Raw genomic sequence first — 18,224 nt, 5'->3', positions numbered from 1 at the left:
GAAACTGATTCCGTAAATTTTCCCTGAATTTAGACTCATATATCCATCCATGGATTTATTTCTAGAATTTTTGGTCGAGCCAATTGGTACAGTTTATTAGTTAAAGTCACCCATGTTACAGGGATCGACTGCTCTGACCTTCGCGCATTACAACTTGAATATCTCTCTGTACAGGGCTTTAATACTGGTGCCGTTTGTTTCTAATGAAACTATACTCAAAATGGAATCTGTAAATATAAGGAATGACTCCTAATTATTTCTGGATAATTTATAATAAATTTTTAAAGTTGCGACAGGGGACCCAGAAACCGTTCTGGCCCTATCTCACAATAGCTTTAATATCTCTTAACATGTAACTCCTATGACCGTTTCGTTTATTCCACATGAAATTAGACTCATTAAGGTTCATTTACATAATTTATTCACTATTTAATACCATTCCTACAAATTTTGGTGATTTTTCAAAACCACACCACTGCTGCTGCCAGCATCTGTTTTCAAAGTAACCATTACCTATTTCATGATTTCCACGATTCAAATGGCCCTTTTTGCACACATAGCACAAAGTGTGATTATGATTAACCATTCCAATGGCTAATCCTTTCAAACAATTTCATACCCCATAATGATTATCATACAACCTATTATAGAATCATACTAAAAACGATATAAGCCATTTTCGCATGGCTATCCAAGCTTACACAAACCGAAAGGTACATGACCTTCAACATTAGGGTAGTCCTATACATGCCATTTCAAAGTTCAACCAAAATTATACCAAAATGGAGGCTTTGATAGTGTAGATGACTTCGACTTTAATGATCCCAAATCCGATTGCTACCGAGCAAAATCTATAAAACAGAGAGCCAAAGCAACGGAGTAAGCATTTTTATGCTTAGTAAGTCTCAAGCAATAAAATCAGCTTTAACCAAAGCATTACATTCACATAGCCAAATGAATCATTTCATTAATACACATTCACATAATCATACTTACTTCACCATCCCAACTCTTATGTTCATACACAAATAACGGCTTCGCTCAGCCGATAACTCGTTCCATCATAGGAGCGAATATTCATACGCTCTTACTCCTAGCGCAAAGCACACACAACACATACCTTGTTATTGGGAAGTTTCACAAGTGCATTAGCTGAAAATTTTCCAGCAAGCTTATAATTTTCAAATCACATACCTTCGAGTTTAACCGGATATAGCTACTCGTTCAAACGCCTTCGGACATAGCCCGATTATGGTAACCCGCACAAAGGCCTTCGGACTTAACTCGATTTCACAATTTGCACAAATGCCTTGGTCTTAGCCCGGATGTAGTCACTAGCACAATTGCCTTCGGGTCTTAACCCGGATGTAATTACCAGCATAAATGTCTTCGGGACTTAGCCCGGATATCATTCAATTGCTCATGCACACATATACATCAATAATCATTTCCCATTCATATTTCATTTTCGTTACTAAGGCTCAAACACAAACATATCACTAGCATAATCGCCTTCGGAACTTAGCCCGGGTATCATTCAAATACTCATACACACATAAATCAATAGTCATTACACATCAATTTTTTTTCATTTCACATAATTCGAGTAGGGTCATTTCTTGAGGACTTACCTCGGATGTTGTCGAATGGCTTTGACGGCTATTCGATCACTTTTTCCTTCCCCTTATCCAATTGTGGCCCTCTAAGCTCTTGAGCTAATTCAAACAAATTCAATTTATTAAAGTCTCGCTTGCTAGCCTTGGCCGAATACACATATCATTGATTCAACATCACCTAACTAAGCACTTTAGTCAATTTTCTTTAACTACGCACACATTCGGCCTTAGCTCACAACAAGTTAGCCGATTACCTAAGTCAAGAATAGGCATCATTAAGCTTGCCTCTAACCGAATGCATGCACAATTATTCCCCTCATGTGGCCGATTATGCTTAGTCATTCTTGCATAAAATCAAAATAAATTGCAAGATTTTCACATCATATGTGTACTAGGCGAATGTACATGCAAATTTCACAACATTCTTCAACAAACTTCTTCTTTAAACAACATATTCATCACTTTCTTCATAATCAAAATATCATGTGCAATCATATATACACATATAAGTGCAAGGTCAATTTCAAGGTGTCCATAGCCATCCAAAACACAAATTTTAACTAACATGCAAGAAGCATGAACCATGCTCATGATCGCATCATGGCCGAATACATCACAATCATGCCCTTTCAACTTCAATCATGGTTAAACAAAAAAACTCAATGTCTTACTTAAAATTGGTACAAAGAAGTTTCAAGAGTAGTCAATCCATCATTGCATGCATCATTAGCAAGCTTCACATTTAGCATGCAATGGCTTTAACACAATAACAACTTGGCCAAATGCCATTTCCATGGCATAACAAGGATTTGAACCATGGCTAACATGCACATCAAGTTAGCAACCAAAACATGCATGAAACTCCTAACACAACCTCATACATACCTTAATCTTGATGCAAATTTAGCCAAATCTCCTTCTAGATCTCTTCTAAACCAAGCATGAAGCAAAAATCCTATCTCCTCCCTTAGTATTTTCGGCCAAAAAGGAAAGAACAAGGATGAACAATTTTTTTCTTGTTTTTCTTTCACTTGCACGGCAATGGGGGAAAGGATGAGCTATTTTTTTGATTTTTTTGTTTCTCATCCAACATCATTAATTATTTTATCATTTAATTCATCATGCATTAACAAAACATGTTTCAACATGTTTTCTTTGCCCATAAGCCATGTCATGGCCGGCCACTAGCTTGTTTTGGGGAAATTTGACATGCAAGTCCATAGTTTTGCATGCATGCTTTAATTAGTCATCACACATTTCCCTATCGTACTTTCAAAGTTCACTACTAAGTCCCTTCTAGTGAAATTCACCTTTATAACACTAAATCAATCATCAAAAATGTCACACATGAGCACACACATATTATAGGCATTAAAATAAATTTTAAATTATTTTTATGCCTCGGTTTTGTGGTCCCGAAACCACATACCGACTAGGGTCAATTTTGGGCTGTCACACACGAGGGGTTAACGGCTTAAACCATTCACTTCCGCAGTCCATTTTAAAAATTTTCCAGGCAGTTGGCTAACTGCATCACTGTCACTTTAAAAATCATATCTTGAGTTCCAAAACTTGAAAACCAGTTTCGTAATTTTTCCCTGAAACTAGACTCATATATGCATCTACAAATTTTTTTCTAGAATTTTTGGTCGGGCCAATTAGTACAATTTATTAGTTAAAGTCTCCCCTGTTACAGGGTGCGACTACACTGACCTTCATGCATTACGACCTAGATATCTCCCTGTACAGGGCTTCAATACTGATGCCATTTGTTTCTATAGAAACTAGACTCAAAGAGGAATCTATACATATATGGAATGACTCCTAATTATCTCTGGTTAATTTAAAATGAATTTACAAAGTCAGAATAGGGATTCCAGAAACCGTTCTGGCCCTGTTTCACGAAAACCTAAATATCTCTTAACATACAACTCATATGACCGTTTCGTTTCTTCCATATGAAATTAGATTCATCAAGGTTCATTTACATAATTTATTCACTATTTAATTTCATTCCTACTTTTTTTAGGGATTTTTCACATCCACATCACTGCAGCTGTCAACCTCTGTCCTTAAGGTAGATTTTACCTACTTCATAATTTCCTTGATTCAACTAGCCCTTTTAGCATACATGGCACAAGGATGATCACGATTAACCATTCCAAGGGCTAATCGATTCCAAAAATTTCCACATCTCTTAATGGACAACATACAAAATGATTATGATACCATGCCAAAGTGTATACAAGCCATTTTCGCATGGCTATCCAAATTTATACAAAATCAAAGGGTCTATGACCAACAAACGAAAGAGTAGTCCTATACATTAACCAAAATATCCTCTCACTACTAGTCTATTCTATACATGCCATAAGATATTCCAAAACATAGCAGTACCAAACAAAGGATAGTGATAGTGTGACTAGTTGTTGACGATCCTCGAGCCTCAGAGCTTCGAATGAGACCTATAAGGCGAGGAAACAGAGTAAACTGAGTAAGCATTACAATGCTTAGTAAGTTTTAAGCAAAGGCCAACAGATAACAATCGAATTATAACATAGTTGTTCGTATTTTTATTTCACTCTTCCTTCGGCATACCGTCCCTTTACCGAATATGCACATCTTATCATATACAATAGGCGATAAACTCTCACATAAAAGTGAGCTCATGTGACATAGATATATCGTATGATTTCACATAACCTCTCACACTAATCCGATGTCACATAATCATAGGAATAGTCCCATAGGTTGCTCTCGTATGCATCATATATAAACTTGGAGTACATACTGTTTAACCTTTCGCATTATGCGTATTTATAAGCAATTCTTATTACGAAGTCTTACCCGACATAATCTCCACACGTAGTCATCGGGTCTCACCCTAACATATTTCCAAGTTTCATGTACACTTAATCACATGTTACAACATTCACATTAGCCATTCGGCTTTACCACATATATATATATACACTTTCACATTCATCACGTCGGCCATTAGGCCTTATCACATATATATACATTTTCACATTCATCACATCGGCCATTAGGCCTTATCACATATATATACACTTTCACATTCATCACAGCCTTATCACATATATATACACTTTCACATTCATCACGTCGGCCATTAGGCCTTATCACATATATATATACATTTTCACATTCATCACATCGGCCATTAGGCCTTATCACATATATTATTATGTATGACTTGGTCTTGGCGAATCTACATCAATCATTTTCCAACGAATAATTCAATTTCACGCCATACTATCATTTCATATTCGAATACTCATAAACTTACAATTTCACAAATTTTGATATCAAAGATCCATCTAACACTTATGTATCATTTTACAATATCACAATTTAGAATTCAAGTATGGGATCAATCAATAGCTTATGAGCAACTAAAACAAGTTTTTATCCATGTTTACAACAAAATCACATATTTGCTACGAGCTGTTTTCCTGAGCAATGGTCACTAAATTATTTATACCCGGAGCTACAAGACTCCAAATCACTTGCCGTTAATTTTCTCAGAATATAGACTCATATATCTTCCATCCATGAAATTTTCAGAATTTTTGGTTTGGCCAATCAATACCAGATTTTTCTTAAAGTTTCCCCTGTTTCACTGTTTGACTAATCTGACCACTCTTCGCTACGAATCAAATTTTTCATTGTACAGAATTCATAATGTGTTCTATTTGATTCCATTTGAAACTAGACTCATTAAGGAGTCTAAGCATATAAATCTTATCTTATAACCATTTTTGTACAAATTATAATGATTTTCAAAATACAGAACAGGGGATTTCGGAGTCATTCCGACACTGTCCCGCACAACTTTAAATATCTCTTTATAGGAAATTTCTTTGCTTCCACGGTCTCTTTTATAAGAAACTAGACCAACTAAGCTTTGATTACATATTTTATTCAGCCTATAATTCCACACCAACAATTTATAGTGATTTTCTAAAATCACATTACTGCTGCTGTCCAAGCAAACTATTACTATTTGCTTTTAAACTTCCAAGTCCAAACACTTATGAACTTACCATTTGGGTTTAAGACATATCATGGCCACATCATATCTTATTAAATCAACTCATTATGTCCTATTATGATTGAATTACTCAACGTTTAATCACTTAAAACTTACCTCGAAGTGGTCGATTTACTAGATATCCACGGCTATTCGTTTACTTTCTCTTTTCCCTTATCCAACTTTGATCCTCTAGGCTCTTGAGCTAAATCAAACAATTTACTTCCCAATCAAACACAATCACACGGCATCCATATACATTTTAGAACATTCTTAACATATTTACTACTCAAGCATGTAACTTAACAACTTAACCATTAGTTGCCGAACCACAAACAAAACATATTCATACGTCAATATCTCAAACCTTACCATAACAACCAATATGCAAGATATCACATATACATAACTTAGCTTATGAGAACATATGTATTACTTCATAAACACATCTTTAAGCATTCTTTTATTCCATCAGCTCAAAACAAATTCATCCCTCTCAATAACTAAACTCAAATTCGGCAATGGCCTCCAATATAGTGACCGATTCTTCTCAACTAGCACCTAGTGTACACACATGATCATTAGTTTGATTCAAGCACCTATCCACCAAAAATTCATCCAAATTTACAAGAACAACAACCACATTCTTTGTTATCTACCATGACCGAAACCCATATTCGTTCACCAAATATCAAAAATTTATCATCAATTTGACATATAAGGACATAACCAAATGTTTCTTGCAACACAAAACTCAAAAATTAACACATGGGTCATGTTATGAGCACCAAAACAAACTCAACTTCACAAAAATTCCAAAAGAATCACATGATGTCATGCCTTAATCTAACAACCACCATAGCCGATTTTCTCAAGCTCTTCCCCTTCCTTCCTTTCCTCTATTCGGCCAAGGATGTTCAACAATGAACATTTTTTTCATTTTTTTGTTTTCCTTCCTTCAACTCACGGCAAAAGGGGGGGGGGGGAAACATGGATGAGACAACTTTGTTCTCATCACCCCTCCCATTCATTTCTTTATTACTAACCCTTTGTTTTATTCTTTCTCCCATAACACACTAACACAACATGTTTCCAACATGTTTCACCCCATAACATTTTGTCCATCCTCATGCTCATGGCCGGCCACTACATATTAGCGGGGAAAAATTGACATGCAAGTCCTCCCTTTTGATTACATGCACTATTAGATCCTTGTAGATTAGCCTATCACATTTCAAAAGTGTCACACAAGTCCTTTTGACTAAATTCACATGCAATTTACTAAATCAAAGCTTAAAATTTTCGCACATTCATATTCACATATTTTAGACCATAAATATCACATCCAAATAATTTGGTGACTCGGTTTAGCGGTCCCGAAACCGCTTTCCGACTAGGGTCACTTTAGGGCTGTCATATGCACCAGTTTTATTTGTTAAAAAGAAAGATGGAACTATGAGAATGTGCATCGATTATAGACAACTCAATAAGGTGACTGTAAAGAAAAAGTATCCGTTGCCAATGATTTATGATTTGTTTGATCAACTGAAAGGAGCCACAATGTTTTCGAAGATAGATTTGAGATCATGCCACTATCAGTTGCGAGTTACAGAATCTGATGTGCCAAAGACTGCCTTTCGAATGAGGTACGGACATTATGAGTTTCTGGTAATGCCTTTTGGACTTACTAATGCACCTATTGTTTTTATGGATTTGATGAATCGGATCTTCAGACAATATCTGGATCGGTTTGTAGTTGTGTTCATAGATGACATTTTAATTTACTGCCATGACGAAACTGAACATGCCGTGTAACACCCCTAACCCATAACCATCATCGAATTAGGGTTACGAGTCATTACCAGATAGACACAACATTTCAGACCAATTCAGAATCACAGATATCACATAACATTAATACATAGGCAATCATCTATAATTCATCTCTTATGAAGGTCTACGAGACCTAAATCATATTTTTAAGGACAGTCGGGACTAAACGGAACACATTCATAAATTTCAAAACTCAGAAAAATTTTCAATTCTATTGATGTCACACGCCCGTGTGACTAGGCCGTGCCAAAACAAGGCATACATACTGACTTTCATCCACGGCCAACAGACATAGCCATGTGATAATTAGCTAGCTACTGACTTAAGCCCATGGCCATATGACACGCCCATGTGTCTTAACCATGTGGTCTTAGGAGGTTACTGCTTTGCATGCACAGCAACAAGGCACACCTGTGCCTCGGCCATCTTGACACAATGCGAGCTTGGTTTAAACCAAATTGCCTCCCCTTTTTGGGTCATTCCTACAAGCAACATTAAACAACATTTATACCAAAATTTTCAGCCAATTCCATGCTCAAAACATGCTTTACTATAACTAAATCATCATCATTCAATAACTTATTCAAATCCATACCAAAACTAAGCACAAACATATCATTTGCTAGCCAACTCTCATAGCATAACATATATACATATCAAAACTTAAATACATAGATATTTCAGCCTATAAATGCCATACTTAAAATATTTACACTTTCAAAAGTACCAAAATGAGTTCGATAGAGTGGAGACAATCCTCAACTATCCCCGAGCCTTCAGTAGCTACGATAACTGTAAAATAGACAGAAATCAGACAGAGTAAGCTACAAAGAGCTTAGTAAGCCAAATTCAATTGGTTTAACTATTAAATCATATAAAGTACAAATCAATAGCAAGAATTCATAACCATTTCACAGAATAGTTCATGAGCCTAACCATGCTCATTTGCTTGTATACATGTCATATTTCATTTCCATGATTTCATACATACTTCGCATTCATTATTTCACAGAAACAGAGTCTTTCATATTTAGAAATTTTGTATGATAGAAACCTACCTGTATAGATTATACCTTTTATATATTTATTCCCATATCTCGTATTCTATCATCAGATGATTCAGAAACGATATAGACACTCAGAAACGGGTACAATGCCGACGTCTCGGACGTTGTCCTACATGTAATTCAGTTTTGATGCCTCTGTCGCAGACTGGGTCTTACACGAAATCAGATGCGATGCCTATGTTCCAAACATGGTCTGACACGTAAATCTCAAATCGAGGCCTGTGTCCCAGACACGGTCTTACACGATATCTTAGATCAATATCAATGTTCTTTTAGAAACATACAGAGCTTTTCAGATACTAGCATATTATTGGAGTTTACTCGAAATTTATTCATCAAGCTCTCAAGTCCAACACAGATTACAATTTGTATGCGTAGAATTTATTTAATTTAACACGTAATTGTAATTTGACTTACCTCGTATAAATTTCAGACGGAAACAAGTCGAATATTTAACTATTTTGGACTTCCCTCGATCTAAGTCCGAATTTAGTCCATTTTTCACAAAATCACAAATATGCAAAATTCACCAAGACTATAGCTTGGCCAAATATGCATAGCTTCCATACAAGCCCAAATAACATATTTAATTCACAATTTAGTCCTTCAAAAACTCATTTCAAATTAGCCAAAATAGCTCTATTCCATCAAAAATTCAAGAACAAAGTATGATAATCTCACATATATCTTTCATAATCCATATAAAAACATTACAGAGCTCATATAATCATCAATGGCACATTTAATAACCTTCAACAGAAACAGTAATTCAGACATGGGTTTTGAAGAACACGAAGCAACGATGACAGAAATGTAGAAATTATCAAAAACAAACGAAAATTCATACCTTAATCAAGAATTAAGCTAGCCGAAACCTAGCTTGATCTTTTCTATTCTTTTTCTTTCAAATAATCGACCAAAAAAGGTGAAAATGCCTAGCCATTTTATGTTTTCTTTATTATACAACAATTTATTACACAAATGACTATTTTAACCTTAACTATTTCATTTTAAAATCCACCAACTAATGTCCATATTTGTTCACCATTAAAACAAATGGTAAATTTGACATGCAAGGACCCTCACTTAAATAAGCCAAATCAAATTGGTACTTTTAACATCTAGCACACATTACACTTTACGCGATTAGGTCCTTTTTACAAATTAATCACAGAAACTTCACAGATATAAATTCACGTATCACTGACACAGAAAATAATATTAAAATATTTTTTTAGAATCAGTTACGTGGTCTCAAACCACCGTTCTGACTTTGGTCTAAATTGGACTGTTACAATTCTCCCCTTTAAGAATTTTCGTCCCCGAAAATCTTACCATTAAACAGATTCGGATATTGTTGTCTAATAGCATCTTCAGACTTCTACGTGGCCTCTTCAACACCATGTCGATGCCACATCACTTTAACTAATGGAATTTTCTTATGTCGTAACTCTTTAACCTTACGGGCTAAAATACGGACCGGCTTTTCTTCATAAGTCATATCAGATTGGATTTCAATATCATATGGGAAAATTATATGCAAAGGATCAGATTTGTATCGTCGAAGCATCGATACATGAAACACATTATGTGTCTTTTCTAACTCAGATGGTAGCCTCAATCTATAAGCAATCGGCCCAACTCGTTCGACTATTTTATACGGTCCGATGAACCACAGACTCAACTTGCCCTTTTTACCAAATCAGAACAGTTTCTTCCACGGAGATACTTTCAGAAACACTTTATCACCGATCTCAAATTCGATATCTTTTCGTTTTAAATCCGCATAAGATTTCTAACGATCAGAGGCAGCTTTCAAACTATCTCGGATTACTTTCACTTTTTGTTCTGTTTCTTTTATCAAATCAATATCGTAAATCTTATTCTCACTGAGCTCAGACCAATATAACAGAGTTATACACTTTCTACCATATAAGGCTTCATACGATGCCATTTTGATGCTCGACTGAAAACTGTTATTAAAAGCAAATTCAATCAAAGGTAGATACTGATCCCACGTACCTTCAAACTCAAGAATGCAACATCTCAACATATCCTCGAGTATCTAAATAATCCATTCAAATTGACCATCTGTTTGCGGATGAAAAGTAGTGCTGAAGTGCAATTTTGTGCCCAAAGCCTCTTGTAATTTCTTCTAGAAACGCGAAGTGAATCATGGATCTCTATCAAACACGATAGATATAGACACACCATGCAATCCCACGATATCAGAAATATATAACTCAGCTAATTTATCAAGTGAGTAATCAGATCGAATCGAAATAAAATAAGTTGATTTCGTCAAGCTATCAACTACAACCCAAATTGCATCTTTCTTTCTTGGAGACAAGGGAAACCCGAAATAAAATCCATGGTTACTCGATCCCACTTCCACTCAGGAATCATAATCGGTTGTAACAAACCAGATGGTACCTGATGCTCAGCTTTAACTTGCTGACAGATTAAACATCTCAGAACAAAGTCAGAAATATCTCTTTTCATTCTCGGCCACCAGTATAGTTGTTTCAAATCGTTATACATTTTCATACTTCTTGGATGTACAGAAAATCTACTACTGTGAGCTTCACTCAAAATCGTCTGAATTAACTCCGAATTTCTCGGAACACAAAATCTATTTCTGAATCTCAAATAATCATCAACATCAACTTGAAATTCAGAATCACACTGAGCTCATTTTGCTATTAATTCATTATCAGACTTCTGAGCCTCGCAGATCTATTGTATGAACAAGGGTTTTGCTTTTAGTTCGGCAGAAACCAAGATATCATCAGACAAAACTAAATGAGCATTCATTGTACGTAAAGAAAATAACGATTTTTGACTCAAAGCATCAGCAACAACATTTGCTTTCCCGGGTGATAATCAATAACAAGTTCATATTCTTTTAATAACTCTAACCATCTCCTCTGTCGTAGATTCAGATCTTTTTGCGTCATTAAATACTTCAGACTTTTATGATCAGAAAACACGTGAAATTTCTCACCAAATAGATAGTGACACCAAATCTTCAAGGCAAACACAATAGCAGCTAACTCGAGATCGTGAGTCGGATAGTTCTTTTCATGCGGCTTCAACTGTCTCGAAGCATAAGCAACAACTTTATCTTCTTGCATTAGAACACAATCGAGTCTGTTCAATGAAGTGTCATTGTAAACAATGAATTCTTTACTTGATTCAGGTTGCATAAGTACGGGAGCTTCAGTTAACAGATCTTTTAACCGATCAAAAATTCTCTGACATTTCTCAAACCATTCAAATTTCACATCTTTCTAAAGTAACTTTGTCAACAGAGTTGCTATCACATAGAAATCTTTTACAAATCGTCTGTAGTAACTAGCAAGTCCCAGAAAACTACAGACTTCAAAAACATTTCTCAGAGGCTTCCAATCCAGAATAGCAGAAATTTTGCTAGGATCAACTCGGATAACGGAGGCTGATACAATAACCCAGGAAACCAACTTCTCGCAACCAGAATTCACATTTACTGAACTTTGCATACAACTGTTTATCTCACAGAGTCTGTAGCACTATTCTCATATGTTCGACATGCTCAAATTCATCACGTAAATAAATCAATATGTCATCAATGAATACCACAACAAATTGATCTAAATACGGTATGAAAATTCTATTCATTAAATCCATAAAGACAGCAGGTGCATTCGTTAATCTAAAAGGCATAACTAAAAATTCATAATGCCTGTACCTCGTTCTGAAAGCAGTTTTTAGAATATCAGAGTCCTTTACTCGCAACTCATAGTAACCTGATCTCAGATCTATCTTTGAAAACATGGTAGCACCTTTCAACTGATCGAATAAGGCATCAATTCTGGGCAAAGGATATTTGTTCTTTATAGTCACTTTGTTAAGTTGACGGTAATCAATACGCATTCTCATTGTGCCATCTTTCTTTTTCACAAACAGAACAGGAGCACCTCACGGTGAAAAGCTCGGTCTAGCAAATCCTCGATCGGTCAATTCTTGCAACTGAGATTTTAATTCCTTTAGCTCGGTCGGAGTCATTCTATATAGAGCTATCGAAATCGGAGTAGTACCAAGTACTAATTCAATGCCAAACTCGACTTCTCGAATTGGAGGCAAACCCGGTAATTCTTCAGGAAACACATCAGAGAATTCACAGACAACAGGCACTGATTCGACTTCCTTATCATTCACTTCGAGTCTAACACATAAGCTAAATAGGCTTCATAGCCTTTCTTCACATATTTCTGTGCTTTCATTGCAGATATCACAGTTAGTAGTCCATTTAGATCACTAGACTCAATTCGAATTATCTCATCATTCTTACAACTTAAATCAATGACTTTTCGTTTGTAATTCACAATAGCATCGTGCAATGTTAACTAGTCCATTCCCAGAATTATATCAAATTCGTCGAAAGGTAGAAGCATCAGATCAGCAGGAAAACAGATATCTCGAATCAATAACGGGCAATTCTTGCAGACTTTATCAACCAAGACACTTTTACCTAAGGGGTTCGATACTCTAATTACGAATTCAGTAGACTCTAAGGGCAAAGTCTTACTGTGCACTAAATTCATATAGATATAAGAATGCATTGATCCAGGGCCTATCAATGCAATCACAGAAGTATCATAAAGAGTATGTAACACCCCTTACCCGTATCCAAGGCCGGAACAGGGTACGAGGCATTACCAGACTTAACCATACACATAGACAAAAACTGGGCCATAAAATTTCATTTAATTCAAAACTTTTCGAACACATGCATAGACTCATATTTAAAGGCATATAAAGTGGCATAAATGAGCACTTACACATCCATAATCATGCAATAACATGTCATTTACTTTAAACATATTTGCTTACCATCCTGTATATAATACACATTCTTACATTAACTAGAACTAGACATGCTAAATCTTATTCTCATTTTATACCATCATAATGTAGTTACCAATTTGTCCATTAAACATCCATATTCAAGGCAACATTACTCATTTCCATTAAATTCATGATCCACTAGCCTGCATTTAACTTACCTGATGTATTACCAATCATGCATAATAAACAAAGCTAACTATATCATCACGTCAAAACATAGGACATGGCATGATTAATTAAACTTATAAACCATAATGGATAAGGACCACATCTCATGATCATATACAATAACTCAATGCAGACTGATACGTATGGTCAAAGTCATACTAATAATACATATCGCAAACCAACTTCCTATACATGCCACTCACTTGATATTTCTAATATTTGAATTAATTCTCCCAAAAATAATAGCTTGATAGTGTGATTTTGCCTCCGACGATCTCTAACCCCGAGCCGACCTGCAAATACTAAAGAAATGGAGAGGATTGGTAAGCTTTACGCTTAGTAAGTCCATATGAAATTAATAAGGAATTACTAACATGCTTTTCAAGATAAAACACTATAATTGTACAATTACACATGTTCAGGTTAAGCTGTTTTATCGAGTTATAGTTACTAAATAATTCATATCTGAAGCTAAAAAACTCCAAATTTAGTTTCATTAATTTTTCTTGAAACTATACTCATATACCTTTCACCCATAAAATTTTCATAATTTTTGGTTTATCCAATTAGTACATTTTATTCATTAAAGTTTCCCCAGTTTTGCTGTCCAACAGTTCTGACCTCTCTTCACTAAAAATTATTTATCTCATATTTCGGGACTCGGATGATGTTCCTATCCATTCCTCCTGAAATTAGACTCATTTAGGATTCTATTCATATAAATTATAACTCATAATTATTTTTGTACAATTTTTAACTATTTTTCCAAATCAAAATAGGGGATCTCGAATTCATTCTGACACTGTCTCACAAAAATTAGAATATCACATAATATAGAACTCTTTTGCTCCCCTTTTTCTTTTATATGAAAATAGACTCATTAATATTTAATTCCATAAATTTTTTGAAATTTAATTCAACTTACACAATTTTTGGTGAATTTTTAAAGTCACGCAACTGCTGCTGTCCAACACTATTTTACTATTAAAATTCACTCTTACATAATTTCACTTAATCCATTTTGTCTTATCGAAGTTCACTCAAATATCGAGCACATTGCTCATAATTTTCATAAAAATATACCTGCACTTATTCATCATATAATCATGTTCACATGTATTTTTACTTAATCGATTTTCCCGTTGAACTCTTCTGAATAATAACTGATACTCAATTGCCTGCACATATTTTCACACTTATAGACAAGGCTATCTGGTACGCATAGTAGCCTGCACTTAGTACTACACATGCGACCAATTATCTGGTACACGTAGTAGCCTGCACTTAGTACTATGCACGTGATCGAAGTTATCAGGTACGCATAGTAGCCTGCACTTAGTACTACACATGCGACCAATTATCCGGTACACGTAGTAGCCTGCACTTAGTACTACACACGTGACCTCACAATAGATCATTCATATCGTTTCTATTCCAAAGACTCAACCAAGAAATTTCTCACTTTCCAACATGTTACAAATTTATTCATAGTCCTTTTTCAATTTGCAATTTACAACAAATAATCATTCTATAGGCAACCACATTTCATATGATAACAAAATATAATAAAATAAAAAAATCGATAAATTATTTACGTAAAAACTTGTCGAAATCTCATCAGGTACAACCGTGTAGCAATTCATACAACCCATGTAATAGTAATTTAACATTCAATTCATATAACAATAATTTGCCATTCAATTTCACATGTCAAACAAGCAACACATTTTCCATGTCATACACACCATCCATCAACTTCTCCTAAACATATTAAATCATACAATTTATGCCATAACAATAAAAAATTACAATGCAAGTATGGTATTGCATTATTATTAACACAAGAACTTACCTCATATACGAAAATGACCATTTTTACCATTTTGTCCACAACTTGGTATTTTGCTGATTTTAGCCCGAATTTCAATTTTCCTTGCTCTATCATTACAAATATAGCCTAATTAGGACTTACATTATTCAAATTGACCCAAAATCATATTTTGGAAAAATTGCAATTTTGCCCCTAAACTTTGTCAAAATTACATTTTTGCCCCTAGGCTGGTAAATTAAACTTCATTCTATTTTCTTATGTTTTATGATATGATGATCATTTTTCCCTTCTATAGCAACATCAAATTCACACTCTAACATGTGCTTATGAGCATTAGGTATTTTTACCGATTATGTCGTTTTACTCGTTTTCACGTAAAATCGCTTTAGTAAAAGTTGTTTAACACAATTTCAAGCTTCATATTCTACCATAAAACATCAAAATAAACACATTTCACCTATGGGTATTTTTCCAAATATAAACGCTAGGTTAAATTATTGCTAGAATAAGCTTAACCAAGTTACCGAGATTTCAAAAATGTAAAGAACTTTAAAAACGGGGCTAAGGAGCACTTACAATCCAGCTTGGGAGTTTAAAAAAACCTTAACCATGGTTGCTTCTGGTAGAAACGGTTGAATGAAGAAGATGATAGTTAATTTGGCTTATTTCCCTTTTTAATTCTTTTAATTATTAGTTTACCAAAATACCCCTAACTTAAAAATATTTTATTACACCCATTTCATGTCTATTTTTTTCCAGCAATTAACCAATGGTCTAATTACCATTTAAGGACCCCCAATTTAAAATTTCATAACAATTGGACACCTCTAGTATGTAGAACTCAACTTTTGCACTTTTTATGATTTAGTCCTTTTGACTAAATTAAGTGTTCGAATGTCAAAATTTTTGAACGAAATTTTCATGAAATTATTTCGTGAAATCGTAAACCATAAAAATATAATAAAAAATAAAATTTTCGTCGTCGGATTTGTGGTCCTGAAACCACTGTTCCGACTAGGCCCAAAATCAGGGTGTTATAGAGTAAAAGTACCAATAATCACATCTGGAGACGAGGCTTCCTCACGAGCTCAGATAGCATAGGCTCTGGTAGGTGCTCTGGCCACAGATCTAACAACAGTATCTCTACTAGCTCTTTGACCACCACTTGCATTTCCTTTATTTCTGGAAGGTCTACCTCTAACTGAGGTGTTGCTCGGTCTCAAGTTCTGTACATTCTCTTGCTTAGCAGGTTCAGAACAATCTCTTACAAAATGGTCCAGAGATCCACATTGAAAATAGGCTCGGTCATTCAATCTGTAATTTCTCGGATGTCTTTTACCACAGTTTTTACATTCAAGTTTCTCAGATCGGACATTCCCGACACTTGGAACAGAAGTAGCAGGAGCTCTGAAATTTGAATGTGATCTAGCTCGATCTCGGTTCGAATGTCCTACATTAGCATTTGAACAGCTATTATCATCTTGGAATTTCTTTGACACAGACTAAAATGATCTACTCAAAGATCTCTTTCTAACATCTCTAGCTTCAGAATCAACTTTTCTTTTCTCTTTACTTAATTCTTCAGATTTACAAGCTCGCTCAACGAGCACTACTATTTCTTTAATCTCCAAAATCCCAACTAACAGACGGATATCTTCATTTAGTCCATCTTGAAACCTTTTTCACATTATTCCTTCATTTGATGCACATTCCCAAGCATACTGACTCAATCTCACAAATTCAAATTCGTATTCAGTAACAGACATACAGCCTTGTTTAAGCTCGAAAAACTCTTAACGTTTCTAATCAATGAATCTCTGACTAATGTATTTCTTCTGAAATTCAGCTTGAAAGAAATCCCAAGTAACCCGTTCACTCGGAACCACAGATATTAAAGTTTCCACCAATAGTACGTCGTATCTCTCAGAAGTGAAATGACACATTTTACACAATCCTCAGGATTCAGAGACATTTCATCAAACACTCTTATTGTATTCTCTAACTAAAATTTGGCTCTTTCAGCATCATCATTCGTTGTAGCTCGAAACTCTTCAACCCCATACTTTCTAATCTTATCAACTGGTGGTTTAATCAACTGTATCAGATTCACTCGTGGCATATCAGAAGTTTGAGGAGGATTAACTGGGGGTAGAGGTTGTTGTACAGCCAGATTGGTTCTAATGTATTGTGTGAACCATTCATTCATCATCTGATAGAAAGCTTGTTTAACCTCATCATCACAGCTACTCATAATCAGTCGAGAATCAGCTTGCACTGTCCCTTGTGCGGGAGCAGGCGCATTGCTTTCCACATCGTCAGCTATAGCTCTATCGGGATCCATTTGCTATATAAAAGCACATTTCAATGTCAGGATTCATCACACTATCGCAGTTTCAGATATATGGCATGTATAGCTAGACTCACATACACTATGGTAGTCCTAGAACTGACTAAACCATAGCTCTAATACCAATAAAAATATAACACCCCTAACTTGTAACCGTCACCGGATTAGGGTTACACGGCATTACCAGACAGACAAAACATTCCAGACCAATTCAGAATCATAGATATCACATAACATTAATACATAGGCAATCATTTACAATCCATCTCTTATGAAGGTCTACGAGACCTAAATCATATTTTTAAGGATAGTCGGGACTAAACCGAACACATTCATAAATTTCAAAACACAGAAAAATTTTCACTTCTGTTGATGTCACACGCCCGTGTGACCAGGCCGTGCCAAAACAAGGCATACATTC

Source organism: Gossypium arboreum, chromosome 8 (assembly GCF_025698485.1).
Source record: "Gossypium arboreum isolate Shixiya-1 chromosome 8, ASM2569848v2, whole genome shotgun sequence".
Classification (NCBI taxonomy): Eukaryota; Viridiplantae; Streptophyta; class Magnoliopsida; order Malvales; family Malvaceae; genus Gossypium; species Gossypium arboreum.
The sequence above is the reverse complement of the archived record's forward strand: the minus strand, read 5'-3'. Positions refer to the sequence as shown.